Source organism: Uloborus diversus, chromosome 5, assembly GCF_026930045.1.
Source record: "Uloborus diversus isolate 005 chromosome 5, Udiv.v.3.1, whole genome shotgun sequence".
Lineage (NCBI taxonomy): Eukaryota > Metazoa > Arthropoda > Arachnida > Araneae > Uloboridae > Uloborus > Uloborus diversus.
In genome coordinates this window covers 94,329,993-94,345,408 of record NC_072735.1, presented here as the reverse complement: position 1 = coordinate 94,345,408, position 15,416 = coordinate 94,329,993, and positions in this window count along the sequence as shown.

Below are 15,416 nucleotides of genomic sequence, written 5' to 3'. Positions count from 1 at the left end.
TAGTCACTAAAGATAAAACATTTTTGATTTGCTGAAATTTCAGCTTTTTGGAGTGCATTTTTATAGATTAATGCTGAAAATAATAATAATAATAATGTCTTGCAATTGGTGTGAGAAAGAAAAGTCATTCAGGGTATTAATCAGTTTTATTTCTCCTTTTATTTAGGGAAAGTAGGCTTCTAGCATTCAAAATTTTATGTTTTATATAGTAAGTATATTGAATGAATAAACTGAAAATGGAACAGTGGTCATAGTTTGACGTATGTGTGTGAGAGAGTAAGAAAACTATGTATTAGTACAATGGGAGATGAATGCAACAAGTTTTATTACACTCATACACATATGCACCAAATTATAACCACTTTTCCGTTTTCCTTTGATCAACTCTAATACTTCCTGCAGCCTAATGCTGAGGGCGGTCATTCTAAGCTCGTCAACTTGCGAGATCAAGATTCTCGCTCACGTGATCGGTTGTGACGTATAAATGTCGCAACCGATCACGTGAGCGAGAATCTCGATCTCGCAAGCTTACGAGCTTGGAATGACCACCCCCACTATGTCAACAGCAATGAAATCTTTGTTGCAGACTTTCAATTCACGGCATCGAAGCTACACAATCTAGTAATACTTCCTCATGCTTAATCATTGGATTTCACTTATCCTATCATTAAAAATTTCTAACAAAGAGGGGATTATGTTTTTTTTTATTATGCTGAGACTTAACATGGAACAGATAAATCCTAGTTATTGGTTTGATACACATGGCAAGTCCATTAACAACAGAGATATTCTATTACGGACTCAGATGGGGAAAATTAAACATTAGAAAGGAATACGAGATAGTAAAATACTTTACTATGAGCACTTAAAATTATATCGTGAAAAGTTATTACTTATTTCTTTTATTAAGAATTACCATACAGCCACTTGTAATGTACATAATGTGAGATTGGTTCTGATTTCATTTCAATAAAATTTTTAACTTAAAAAAAAATGCTAAAAAAGAGAAAAAATGAACAAATCGATTTCATGAGTTCGCAAACACACAACATGAAGTAAAATTATCAGAACATTTATTTTGCATTATTGTTATGAAATATGAAATTTACGACATTTTTATTCCTAAAAGAATTTGAACTAGATCGGTGTACTGAACATTTTCAAACTTTTCACTAATTTCTTTATTTTCCTTCGCATATTTTTCCTCCTAAGCATGCCGACAATAATTTAGTTAAATATGAGTTCTAACATCGGATTTTCATTTTCGTTTTGAAACATTCCGGAAGGATTCGATTGCTTCTGTCGTGGCACGCTAAGTTTATTCCAGCGCCATGGAGAAAACTGGCCAGGAATCCAGTAGAAGCTGAAAAAAAGGAAATTTTGAATTTTAATTAAATTCTTTGAAAGAACTTTTCTGTAGAGAGAAGCAAGTATTCGAAGCTTCACTCCTATTTACTACCTGAAACTATTTCAAATCGCGATGTATTTCTAACTACAAAAGACAATGTCTTTGATAGTAGGGGAACGTGGGGCAAATGGAATAGCGGGGCAAAGTGAAAAGGTGAAATATTTACTCTGCGTTTAGCGCCACATATCTGGCAATATTTTAGCAATGTTGTTGCAACATGTAGTCAATTCCAGTCAGGAAAAAAATACCGCCGAAGATTAAAGCTTATGATAACACAGGCAATTTTCAAAAATTGATACTGTTATTGTAATATTTGTTGTTAGTCAAAAATTATTTTTGATATTATAAAATAATAAAGTTCTTGTTATTCACATTTTAAATATGAGTTTAGGCCTTCTAATATGCGGTGCAATGTTTTTTTTAATTAATACTAATCTTATTTGTATTTTAAATACTCTGCTCAAGTAGTCAAGTGCATGCGGGCGAAGTAGATAGGGCAAAGTGAAATAACTTATTTCATTTACTCACTCGATCATTTACTAAAGCACTTACGTATTCATTTTTTAATTAATGTATTTTCATTCCTTCGTTTAGTAATTCACTTATTTATTCATCCATTCACTTATTTTCTTATTCGTTCACTCTTTTACTCACTCGTTTGTTTTTCTTCACATACTAATTAATTTAATTACATTGTTCCATTTCCTTTTCATTTATTCATTCAAAATTTTACTTACAGTTTCATTTGATCAAAAATGCTTTTCAAAAGCAAATAGAAAATATTTCATTACAAAAGTAGTTCATTTTTCACTTTGCCTCATTAAAAAAAAGTGAAAAATGTCCACCTTTTTTTTTTTTTTTTCAAGGATCAAAATTACCGCCAAAAATAAAAAATAATGTTTCAATGCAAGTTTTATTGTAACGTACAATGTTCTTTCTTTTTGTACTGTAATTTTCAAAACAAATTTCCAATTGGTTCATTTTGAAAAAGCTCAGGCATCTTAACCATTTCGCTTTGACCCCATTCCCCTACATGTCAGGGCAAAGTTTAGTGACAACAATGGTCACAAGCCACAAAGTGAGAGATTTGTAAACCTCACAGAAGTTATATTGAGACACATTCCTAGTTTTCTGTGACTTCACTGCAACGTCGAGATAATAATGTATTTATGACATGTTGAAGACGTTACTACTGCAATGTCACTTTGTGACATCGCTGTGAGCTGACCATTTTGTCACCGTTACGCGATGGTTATATAGAAGAGCGATTTGTGGCCACCATTCGACGGGGGCCGTTATGTGTCAGTTACGCAACTTTTACATCTGGGTCACATTTTAGTCACTTGTGTGTGTGCTTTTAGAAGTAATGCTAAATACAATACAAAGTTTTAAAAATATTTAGAAGAAAAAAAAATGGAAAAACTGAAAGAACGAAATAGCACAAATATTGTTATTTTTTACCTTCCTGTTTCGTCAGGAATGACAAGTTGGTAAGCCGGATCGATTTCCATGGAAAATTTCTTAAATTCTTCATCGGCTGCTTCCGCTTCGTTTCTAACCCTTGTTGCCCAGCGCGTCGAAGGCGACATACCCCCATGAGTCTTCATTTTTTCTTTGCCAGATTCGATCTTTGCTTCCTTTTCAAGATATTTACGTGGCAACGTCGGGTATAAATCTTTTGTTGTTTGAAAGTATGGACTTCCCTGCAGTAAAAATATACGAGGATATTGAAAATAAAAAGCGCAATATTTAAACACATGCAATAAATTAACACAAACGAATACCGAATAGTTCAGTTATAGCCAGGGGCAAATACAGAAATGGATTTTTTTTTGGGGGGGGGGCACCGGTTAATAAAATTAAAACTTGCCTCCTCATGCAATGTTTCATAACTAAGTTGTAACAAAATTCGTTTAAATTCTTTTTAGGCACCCTTACAGTTAGCTACCTATTTCATCAAAGAGGAATTATTGGACAAATCGCAATTTTACGTAGTAGGGGAATGTAGGGCAAAGTGAAATGGTTAAGATGACTGAACTTTTACAAAATGAACAAATTGGAAATTTATTTTGAAAATTACAGTACACAAAGAAAGAACATTCTATTTTTCATAAAATTTGCATTGAAACGGTATTTTTTATTTTTGGCTGTAAATTTGTTCCTTCAGAAAAAAGTGGAAAATTTTCATTTTTTTTTCATGGGGCAAAGTAAAAAATAAAATTTTTTTCAAATAAAATATTTTTTGTTCAATTATAGAAAACATTTTTTATCAGATAAATCAGAAAATAAAAGGTGTAATGAATAAATGAAAACATAATGATGCTATGAACTGAAAATTGAATTAATTAATCAACATATGAAGAAAAATAAATGAAAGAGTGAATGAATAAGAAAATAAGTGAACGAATAATTACTAAATGGAGGAATGTAAAAGAATGCATTAATAAATGAGTGAGTAAATGATTTAGTAAATGATTGAGCGAGTAAACAAAATAAACTATTTCACTTTGATCCGCATGTACTTGACAGATTGTAGAAAATGTTTAAAGTACAAATAAGCTTAATATTACTCAAATAAATATTTCAAAGAGTATTAGAAGGCCTCAATCAATATTTAAAATGTTAATAATAAAAACTTTATTATTTTATAAAAATAAAAATAATTTTTGCCTTGCAGCAAAATATTACAATATGAGTAACAAATTTTGAAAATTGCCTGTATTGTCATACGTTTTAACATTCGGTATTATTTTTTTCCTGACTGGAATAGATTACATGTGTTACTAAATGTTACCAGATAGGTAGCGATAAAAGCAGAATAAATATTTCACCATTTCAATTTCCCCCGCTATTTTACTTTGCCCCACATTCTCCTGCTATTGAATCCTCTTCATATGATTAATATCTATCATGTATCAAAAGCCTCCTAACAGATACCTTTACCGAACATGCAAAAAATGATAACTCTTTAACCATAACAGCATCTAACGTAACATTTGCTTGATCCAATGGTATCATTAACTCAAATATGAAAAATGCGTTTGTTTCCGCAGTGTCAATATACAGAAAACTACCTGGTCTTGCCTACTCTCCAATGACAAATACTGCCAAAGAACAACATATTCTTCCTGCACTCTGAATTGACACTAGTAGAATAAATAGAGAAACAACTTATAAAGCACTGAAAATTTCCATACAATGTTTCAGAGCTAATTTGTTGATCAAGTTTGCTGCCAACCTTCTAATATATTAATACTCAATGAAAAATAACGAATTCTGTAAAAATTGTTTCTCTGCCAACAAAGTGATAATATATACAGAGAAAACAATTTGATCTTGCATACTCTGCATTGACAAAGACTGCCAAAGAAACAACCTATCCCTCCTATATTCCGAATTGATCCTCTGTTAAAAGATTAACAACTTTTACAGAATTGAAAATTTTCATACAGTGTTTCGGAAAATATTTGTGGAGCAATTTAATTTCTTACATGTAAACTCATTGAAAACTAAATAATTTTGTGAAAAGTGCTTGGATGGCAACAAAGTGATAGGGGGAAAAAACAACCTTGCCTGGCCACAAATTGCATTGCTTTGACAACGAACGGCAAAGAGACAACCTTCATTCCTTGCTACATTCTGCATTGACTCTGTGATAACAGAGAAACAACTTTTATAGAAATGAAAATTTCTATAAATGTTTCGTAGAAAATTTGTTGCTCATATACAAAAGTTCAATTAAAACTAAATAAATTCTGTAAAAAATGTTTCTCTGCCAACAAAGTGTCAATGCAAAGAAAACAACCTAGCCTTGCCCTATTGTGTGCATTGACAACGACTGCCAAAGAAACAATCTATCCTTGCTACATTTTACATTGACTCTGTTGACAGAGAAAGAAGCTATCAATATGAACTTTTAACTGCAATGTTTCAAGCAAATACTATTCTTCAGTTTAAGTTACAAGTTCAGTGTAAGATTTATAAATGACCAGGAGATTGAGTGTATTATTGAAAAAATCATGGGGAAAGACAAGGTACAGTGAAGCTGATGGACATTTGTAAGTTATTTTTCAAGAATAGAAATATTGCTCGAAACCTATTCAAATTCTGCTCAGAAGCAGAAAATACAGGACTAAAAGGCTATTATACTTGTGAGCATGCAGAATTTTTAACAGAAAAGAAAAAAGAAAATTTTGTTTCATCGTACCTCGTCTTCCCCAAGGTTTTTCTTTTTTTGCATTTGAGAATATTTATAGAGTTTGCAAAGTTATATGGATTTACGAGGTTTAAGCATGACGAGCTTGAAGAAGGTTGACGACCATTGCGGCACGATAGGTATGAATCATTGAACAAATATTTTAAGCAGAGAAACTTTGTGGTTACTAGCTGAGCCGCCATCACGACGCATATTTTTGTTTTGCTGTCAGGAGACATTCCGTAGCGCTGCGGAAATTCAATAGAGTTAGAATGCTATTTATCGCTCTTTTGACAGGAAATGACATAATCAAACCAATAATTTACATGGATCGTCAATGCATTATCGCGCCCAGAGAAATGCAAATGCCTGTCACATGACAATAAAGTGACAGGTGTTCACCAAGCTTTTCTCGCGATTCCGGAAGGGATTACTCTCGCTGCTAGAATACTTTGAAGAATACCCTGACTCTGATAACTTGAAAAGTGAGGAATGGAGGATAAAACGATTCCATTTGCTGAAATAGAGGTTAGGCGATCCGTTTTGCTTCCCCAATAACGTAGTGCGATTTTATTGAATTTATGTCTTGTCCATGTACACTTCATCCATTCCTCGCAAAGTTGGACGAAATTCATCCAAGGTTAAGCGTCTTGTCATCAGAGCCATACTATACAAAAATCAAACTTGAAAATAACATCATTTCTGTAACAGCAAGGCTTGTGAGTTGATTCAGTACATTGACATCCTTTTAGAGCAAAACTGACCACATTCGAACCAGATAACTTTCGGTTGAATGCAAAATACTTCTGTCAGTCTACAGTTGCTCTGGGCTCTCTCTCAACAGGGCAGAAGAAGAGCTTTTATTGATTTTTGAGAAAAAAAATTTTAAGAAAGATTTTTGAACCAATAAAACAAGATAACTGTTGGAGAAAAGAGTATAACCATGAAATTTACAAAAAGTATGGTGAACCTAACATCTTAAAGGTTATAAAGGCATTTCGCATTAGGTGGCTGGGCCACATATTTCGATATGCAGATGCATTCCCCACAAAAAGAGTTACCTTCTCCAACATTGAAGGAAAATGCCGAAGAGGGAGACCCCCTGTCAGATGGCTGGATAGGGTAGAAAAGGACTTAAAGGTAGTAGGAGTGAACCGATGGAGGGCCATTGCAGGGGATAGGGTTATAGGTGGGAAAGACTTCAAGAGACGGTCTTGACCTGCAACAGGCTGTAGCACCAGCGACAAGAAGAAGCAATAAAATTAAAATATCCTAACAAATACATTTGACAATAATTTAATGCCTGAAATAGACGCGAATACCTGAAACTCGACCTTTTGTCTTCCACAGTACTTTTTAAATGAACATTCGACAGGATATCCGCATTTAAAATGATATGAAGGCGAATTCATTTTCATAGTATCTAAAACAGAAAAGAGAAGATAAAATCAAATGTTGGTGAGTAGTAGAACTCTTAAATCAACCTTGAAAGCGTAAAATCGGAAATGACAAAAAAAAGTATTTGTGTGTACATTATTGCGACAAATTTTGTATTCAGTAGCTTGTGTTTCATGTAATTACTTTGTTGTAATTTGGTGTTCATTCGTTACCGTCGAAACGCCGTGTTACCCCCGACGGCTTCTGCCCCCCCCCCCCCCGGCCCAAACGCTTGAAGACATCAAAAGGGAACATAGGCACTTTATGCCAATGTAAATAATTAAATGAAAACTACTCATATTGTTCCCGAATTTGCGAAATATACTCTCAAAAAATTCAAGGTAAGAAAATAAAATATGTAAGCGTACTTTAAAAATTTAAAGCTATTCACCTACCGACGGGAAAAGGGCCTTCTGAAAACGAACTAATTTTTATTACAAACTTCAAATTATTCAGTCACAAAATAAAAGCATTGGCAGTTAACCTTGAACAAAAGTCGTTGCTGCGCAACAAAAATATTAACAGTAATCATTATGAGATTTTTGAACGAAGGCTGCTCTGAAGCAAACATGACTTCATTCAAAATCACTGCTGTGGCTAATTAGTAACTACCACTGTATATTTTAGAAAAATTCACCAAGAATGCAAAAATTTTTTCACTGTTTAATTTTGTTCATTATAAAAGCTGAAAAATGGTTTTAATTACAAAAATTTAATTTTAAAAAGTGCAATAACAAGTAGGGTGACAGCACCAGTAATAGAGAAGGGTCCAGTAACAGACAGACATAAATTTGGATTTAAATAATAAGAATTTTAGGCGGATTAAACTGATGTTGCTGTGGCCAATGAATATGGTGCAGTCATCTAGTGTTATCCGAGTGAATTTCATGAGTCAGTTGGTACGTACAAGGCAGTAGTGGAAGGTTATGAATTGCTACCACGAAGTTAGCTGGTGTTTCATGCCACAGCTAGCTGTTTAAGTTATGAAGGTGAGTACTTTCAACCATCATTGGTAAAATGTCGATATCAGTGCATGCTGGAGGTATTTTTAATGTTTGAACTATGCTCTTTTCGGTTTTCGCATCGTTTTTCACGTACAATCACTTATAATGTAAGTTTTATCTATGTCTGCTACTCATCCCAGAAAAACTCGTTTTTCTAGTAACAGACACCCATATTTGTTATTGGTCCTTGAAGCCTTTTTAATTGTTTCCTCTTTTTTTAAGCTCCAGAAGAGGTTATTCATTGATATGATTGTGCCTACATGTTCAATATTGAAAATCGAACAACGTGACTAGTCTCAGATAGGGTATTTGTTACTCGTCCAAAGGAGTATCTGTTTCTCATGACATATTTTTTGTAACCTCAGAATAGTGAGCAAACCTGTTTTATTTTAGTTCAGGATGCCCCCCCCCCATCTGTCAGAAAATTCTGTTACAGTGAAGGACAGATGCAAACAGCCTTATTGGATGTAAATAGTAATGGTATGAGTGTTGCCACTTCAGCAAGAAAAAAATAGAGTCCCACAAGTTACACTTTTGAGCAAAGTCAAAGGGGTCCTGGCATAAGCAGGATGGATCCAGACCCAATGCTTTCAAAGGACGAGGAGAAAATACTGGTACTCTGGATAGCCTCATCATCTAAAGCAGGATTTCCGATATTAAAAGAAGAATTTTTAGACAGTGTGCAGTTGCTCTTAGATGAATTGTGGAGAAATAATTCTTTTACTGATGGAAAACCTGATAAATAAAGGTACAATTGTTTTCTTAAACGGAACCCTTCAGTCGCTCATAGGATTAGTGAAAACCTCACATTTTGTCCCGTTCAAAAGTAACCACAGAAAGCCTAGGCAATTGGTTCAAGAACGTTTACAACTATTCAAAAGACAACAATCACCTTGGCACTTTAGAAAATCCAAATAAAATTTTTAATTGCGACGAAACTGCATTTTTTCTCAACCCAAAGAGATCCCGATTGCTTGCAATTAAAGGAGACAAAAATGTATACCAAGTTGTGAATAATGATGAAAAAGATTGTGTAACAGTTTTATTCACTGCAAACGCTGCTGGCTGGGCATCTTCTACCACTAACAGTGATCCATAAATACGTGAGAATCCTCATGGTTGGGGATTAGAAAAGCGGGATTCAGGGTGGATGACAAGCAAGACGTAGTTTGAATTTCTGGCCAATGGATTTCAGTCATGGCTAAAAACTCAAAGGCTGATTTCAGAACCAATAATTCTATTTGTATATGGACATGTATCTCATTTTAAACTTGAGAAAAGCAGATTCTGTGAATAAGGGAAAATATTGCTTTACCCCCCCCCCCCAATCCCAGTAAGCAAAATATCTTGCCTCAGTATTGCATAAAGGTTGACATGCAAGAAAAATCATCTTGCATTAATACTGCCTCAATGTTGTTATGTTACTCCCTTTATGCTGTCAGCAGGCTGCCACAATATTGACTGACAAGGTGTATGCAGCATAATATCAGGAAAATATCAAGGTAGGCTGCTTTTGTAACATTGCATACGTATTGATATGACAGGATAATATCAAGATGTTGTCATGACAGCATGAAATCAAGGTCTAGGCAAGATGATCTTGCTTTTGTAATCTTGCATACGTATTGATATGACAGGATAATATCAAGATGTTGTCATGACAGCATGAAATCAAGGTCTAGGCAAGATGATCTTGCTTTTGTAATATTGCATACGTATTGATATGACAGGAAAATGTCAGGATACATTGACATGACAGTATGAAATCAGCACGTTTGCAAGGTGTTTTATCCATTTATTTATTTGTATTATTTTCACTTCGAACTCGAGAATTAAATTTCATTCTTTAATTATTTCTGTTATTCTTCAAGATAGTTTTCTAGCCTGAGAATATTTTCTTAAAGCTGACATATGATCGGAAATTCATATAAAGATATTAATAGTACTCGCGATTTAATTTAAAAAATGAAAGTTTCTTCGTTTTGCGTAATACTTGACTTATTTTTTAAATTCATGCTTCTAATTGTATTATAAAGACATAAAATGCTTAGTTAGGAATAATTGCGGAAGTTTTTATAGCACTAAAGGTAGCAAAATAATAAATAAATACAATAAATAAGTACATTTTCAAATGGATGTCAGCATTGAAAATATCCCATGGACAAAACATATGAATTTATCTTAAAGAATAACATAAATACCATTGAATAAAATTAATCTTACGTGAGATTGAAGTGATAATACGAAATTCTGAGCTTCATGTCCTTTGTTTCAAAGTCTAGGGACGAAAAAAGTTATTTTCGCCATTTCTAACATTGATCACACATCGTCTGCGATATGACTTGTTTAGTACTATATTAATAAACAAATACAGTTATCAGTCATTCATAAGTTTTTCCTAAAACAATACTATTCCAGACTAATAACTAAGCAACCAACTTAACGAAACCTAAAAGAATGCAACGCCACGTGCAGCACCTCTGAACCGATTGAGGTCGAAGCAGGAAGAATGTGCCAGCAATACGAGGGATGCTGGGTAGAAAGAACTGTGCGCATGCGCAAGTAGCAACGAAGGTCCACCTGTTCTATTGTGTACTAATTACCTTGACGGCGACAGCATGAAATCAATATCATCTTGACGGCGACAACATGTATGCAGTGTTGTTATTGTAAGGTAATATCAATATTGATATTTTAAGATGAATGCAATGTTGCATACGTGTTGTTATTGTAATATTGCTTTTTAATCTTTATGCAAGCTTTATGCAGTATGAAACACGTCAATATTGACGCCGTCAGTATAATATCAAGATCTGTCAAGGTTGATGCAAGAAATTTTGCTAGTAGGGATGCTACTCATATTTTAGAGTCATTAGATGTTTCTGTTTTAAAGCCCTTGAAAACAAGTGGAAAATAACAGTGAATGGATGGAGAAAAAAGAGGAAAGTGTCATCATCTACAGGAGAAGAAGAAGAGTGGCATCCAGCTTAGAGTTCAGAAGGAGGTGAAGAATTATGAAGAAGACTGATTAGTTACGTATTTTTATTTTTAGATTTGCATAGTTTAGTGAAGAGGCTGTTAGGCAAGTTGCCTTCCTACCTAAATTACAAGTAAAATGTTTCCAATTTGGAAGTTTAATTCCAGATAATTGCACGAGTTTAAATCTCATTTTTGTTTGTAAAAATCTTGCTGCGTCGTCTTAAATTCTATTTTTTTTAATGAAAATTTTCCAGTTGGGGTTGCTAATTACTCAATTATTGTTCATTTGAATTTAAAGGCTTTTGTACTAGAAATAAAAATTATTTGCAAATTTTTAAGAGAAAAGGGTACTTTTGTCTATTATTACTCATCCTGTCCGTCACTCATCCTTTTAGCCTGTCTGTTACTGAGTATCATCAGATTTATCGGTGTCTGTTACTGGAGTTCGGAGCTTTCTTCGAAATTCAGCAAATAAAAATAGAATTGACTAATTCAGTGGATCCAGAAGCAGCCAAACGTTAGATGAGATGTTGTTGTATGGGAGAAAAATAGTTTTAAAAGTTTAAATACATACATTAAATGGGTCAGAAAATTGAGTTAACCTGAAAGCGATGTTAAGCATGTCTGTTACTGGTACCGTTACCCTATAGTTATGATTCTTAAATACGTATATTCACACCTTCTTATTGTGTTATATATCGTTTTCTGACAAACATTTAAGCCTGTCACTTGAATAAGTTTCCTGGTTGAGTACTTTCCAGTTGATGTAAGTCTGCTAACTCTTCTTTCATCACGCGATGACAAAGCTCTAGGTCTTCCCCCGGTGTTTTTTTTCACCATAATTGTCTTTCTATCTTAATAAATTATTGACCACAGTCCAAGATTTTCCTATTTCTTTCGCAAGAGTAAGGCTATTCATCCCCGTTGAAGAAAAAGCTTCAATCTACCCTCTTTCACGATCAGTTAACTTCTTACCTTTCGACATCTTCACAAAGAAAACCAAAACGAAGAAATTAATGAAAAAACTGCCAAGTTGAAGGGTTTTCCCAATCTTATTAATTACTGTGATATTTATTCCAGTATATCTACATTTATTATGAAAGAAGTACTGGTGGTCTTAAAGTTATTACTCTGGCTGAAACACTAACTTTGACTATTACTGTTTTTCTGGTAATTGCATACTTCAAAAAACTTGTCTGTTGCGTTATTTCGTACAAACGAACATTAATAATTAATAATTCAATAGTGTTGAAATCCCTTTAAGCTAATTTTTTTTTTTTCACAAGAAAACTTACTGGCCTTAAACTTTTTACTCAGGTTGTATATGTGTATGCGTATATATTTATGTGTATGTGTGCATGTTCCCTATATAAATCCAGTTTACACCAGATCGTGACCAAATTTGGCAAGGAGATACTTGGGGATCCGAGAAGGAACGTGGGGGGATCGAACGCCAAAAAAGTACCGAACCGTTCTAATTTTAATTTTAGGGTCTGAAAATGGTATTAAATAGTTCTTTCTACCCGAAATAGTTATCCGATCAGGTCAAATTTAGCGCCATTCGAAAGATCGCGAAAAAACCTCTGAAATAGAAATTCCTTCGAATTTCAAAAAAATAAATAAATAAATAAATAAATAAAACAAGGCTGTAAAATAACTCGGAAAAAAATTTAAAAGCATTTTTAAGCCTAATGGAACAGATTTTCATGTCGGGAAAATTATCGTTAACTTGATCTCATTTTAAATTAGCGTGAAAACCATTCAGAAGGCTGCGATTAAATAAAATGTTGTTTTTGTTTCTAGGTAAAACTTTCCCCTTTTGATTATTATTTGTGAATTTATCTTTTTTATTATTATTATTTTTTTATTTATTTTTTTTTCAATTTAAGGATTTTAGGTGTATTTATAGAGGGTTGCGTTTTTTTGACAGGAACTTTTAGAGTATTATTTTTTCTCTAATTGAAGCCTGAATGTTGAACACGCATCATTTGACATAATTTCTATTTTTGAAAGAGTAAGGCTATTCATCCCCGTTGAAGAAAAAGCTTCAGCCTACCCTCTTTCACGATCAGTTAACTTCTTACCTTTCTACATCTTCACAAAGAGCACCAAAACTTCGAAGATATTAATGAAAAAACTACCAAGTTGAAGGGTTTTCCCAATCTTATTAATTGCTGTGATATTTATTCCAATATATCTACATTTATTATTAAAGAAATACTGGTGGCCTTAAAGTTGTTACTCAGGTTGAAACACTAATTTTGAATATTACTACTGTTTTTCTGATAACTGCATACTTCAAAAAACTTGTCTGTTGTGTTATTTCTTACAAATGAACATTAATAATTCAACAGTATTGAAATCCCTTTAGTCTAATTTTATTTTTTTTTTCACAAGAAAACTTACTGGCCTTAAAGTTTTTACTCGGGCTGTATATGTGTATGCGTACATATTTATGTGTATGTGTGCATGTTCCCTATATAAATCCAGTTTATAGCAATATCTAGCATAGCATGAAGTACACCGTGCAAAGCCAGGCAGTACAGCTAATCTATAAATAAAACAAAGAATATGTGTGTATGAATAGGTATAAGAAAAAGGGGGGTCATGTGATTTTTTTTTTTTTTTTCATTTCTTAATTTCTCAAAAAAAAAAAAAAAAAAAAAATTTCTCAGAGGAAAAGTGTTCACATGATTGAATAGTGTTCTTTGTGCCCTGGATGTTTTCCAGGTTTTAAAAACAAAATATTTCTTTACTTCATAGAATTTTTTTAAAATGTCCTCAATTGCTCACATGCACCCCTACAGGGGGCACACATGAACAAACACTTGGGGCACAAATGAACACAATTGAAAAATACAGGATTCATATTTCAACAAAAATTTCTTTAACATGAAACATACGGGTAGTATTCCAAAAATTTGACATTGTCCAATCACTACAGTGCCCGCCGCTTATTAAAATCACATTCGTTCGGGGTATATTTGATTTTATAAAGCGGCTGATTTTATTATCCGGCATTCAAAAAAATAAAAGGTTTTGATGTTTAAATACTCTAAAAATGAATTGAATTACTTCATTTATTTCTGTTTTAAGTATTTCAAAAGGCAGTTATCATTTTAACTAAACATGAGGTTCCTTTTTTTAAAATAATTATTTGCACATGGATCTTAAAATTTAGGTGTATTGTTGTTTGCTTAGCAGAATTGGGAGAGCCAAGATTCAATATCGTTTGAGAGTTTACAAAGTGTTTTGTAACATTCAACATATTTTCCTTTTTATTCTAAAGTGCATCGTACATTATCAAGCGCTTTTCTGACATCTATTGAAAATGAAGAGGCAAATTTGACTCTGAGATTTCCTCATTTTCTGAGACTGATTCCTTCACTTCTTGGTGCTTCTTTAAAAAATTCTTTGTATGATGTTCAAAAGTTTGATTTTATAAAACGGCGATAGTGATTTTATTAAAAGATGGTTTTAACATATTTTGGTATTGCAATGATTCTGTTCTTCCAGATTTGATTTTAAAAAGCAGCTGATTTTATAATCCAGTGATTTTATTAGCGGCGGGTACTGTATTTGTTTAAAATAAAAATGCTTAAAAAATCATACTCTTTGTTAGGAACCTATTAAGGGAAAACTAAAGGGAACACACTTTAACTATACCACACCCCTCAAAACAAGGGGTCAATTTTCCACACACCAGGAAATTATCAATAACTTAATTATTGTAATAAAAAAATAAGTTACAAAAATCAAATGTATGTTAATGCATGACAAAACATGATCTATGTAAATCCTTCCTTAACAAATATTCTCAAACAGCAAACACACTAAGACACCTAAACTAAACCAAACTGTTTTTGTTTATCAATCAAAGGGTGCCTTTGTTTATCTGAGCAGCTGATAACAGCCAAATTTTCCCTCCTTTGTCTCAAGTCGCAATCCGTGAAAAACTACGACCAGTAACAGTGTAAATGCTAACTAAACACTAATGCCATCTATTAGGAAAATAGCAAATTAAGTATCCTATAGACCAGTGGTTCCCAACCCATGAGCCACGGCCCACAAGTGGGCCGCTGCCTACCTGGTACTGGGCCGTGGACACTACATGAATAAAATGAACGTTGAGAGTTATTATTAACTTTAATTCCAATATTGAATGTCTCATGGACCAAAAGCAATGTTAAAAATCCCATTAAGATTTTTTTTCCAACTTCGATCACTTGCTTTTGAGTTTTCTCACGGTTGTGAATACAATAAAATTCTATTTTCCTTCTAAAAATGTTCTTTAAGTTTGCTTGTGCAGTATCTCTTACTAATTACTCAGATATGTAGGCATCACACATACTCACAAATATCTAATTGTCATTATAAATTTTACGTGGATATA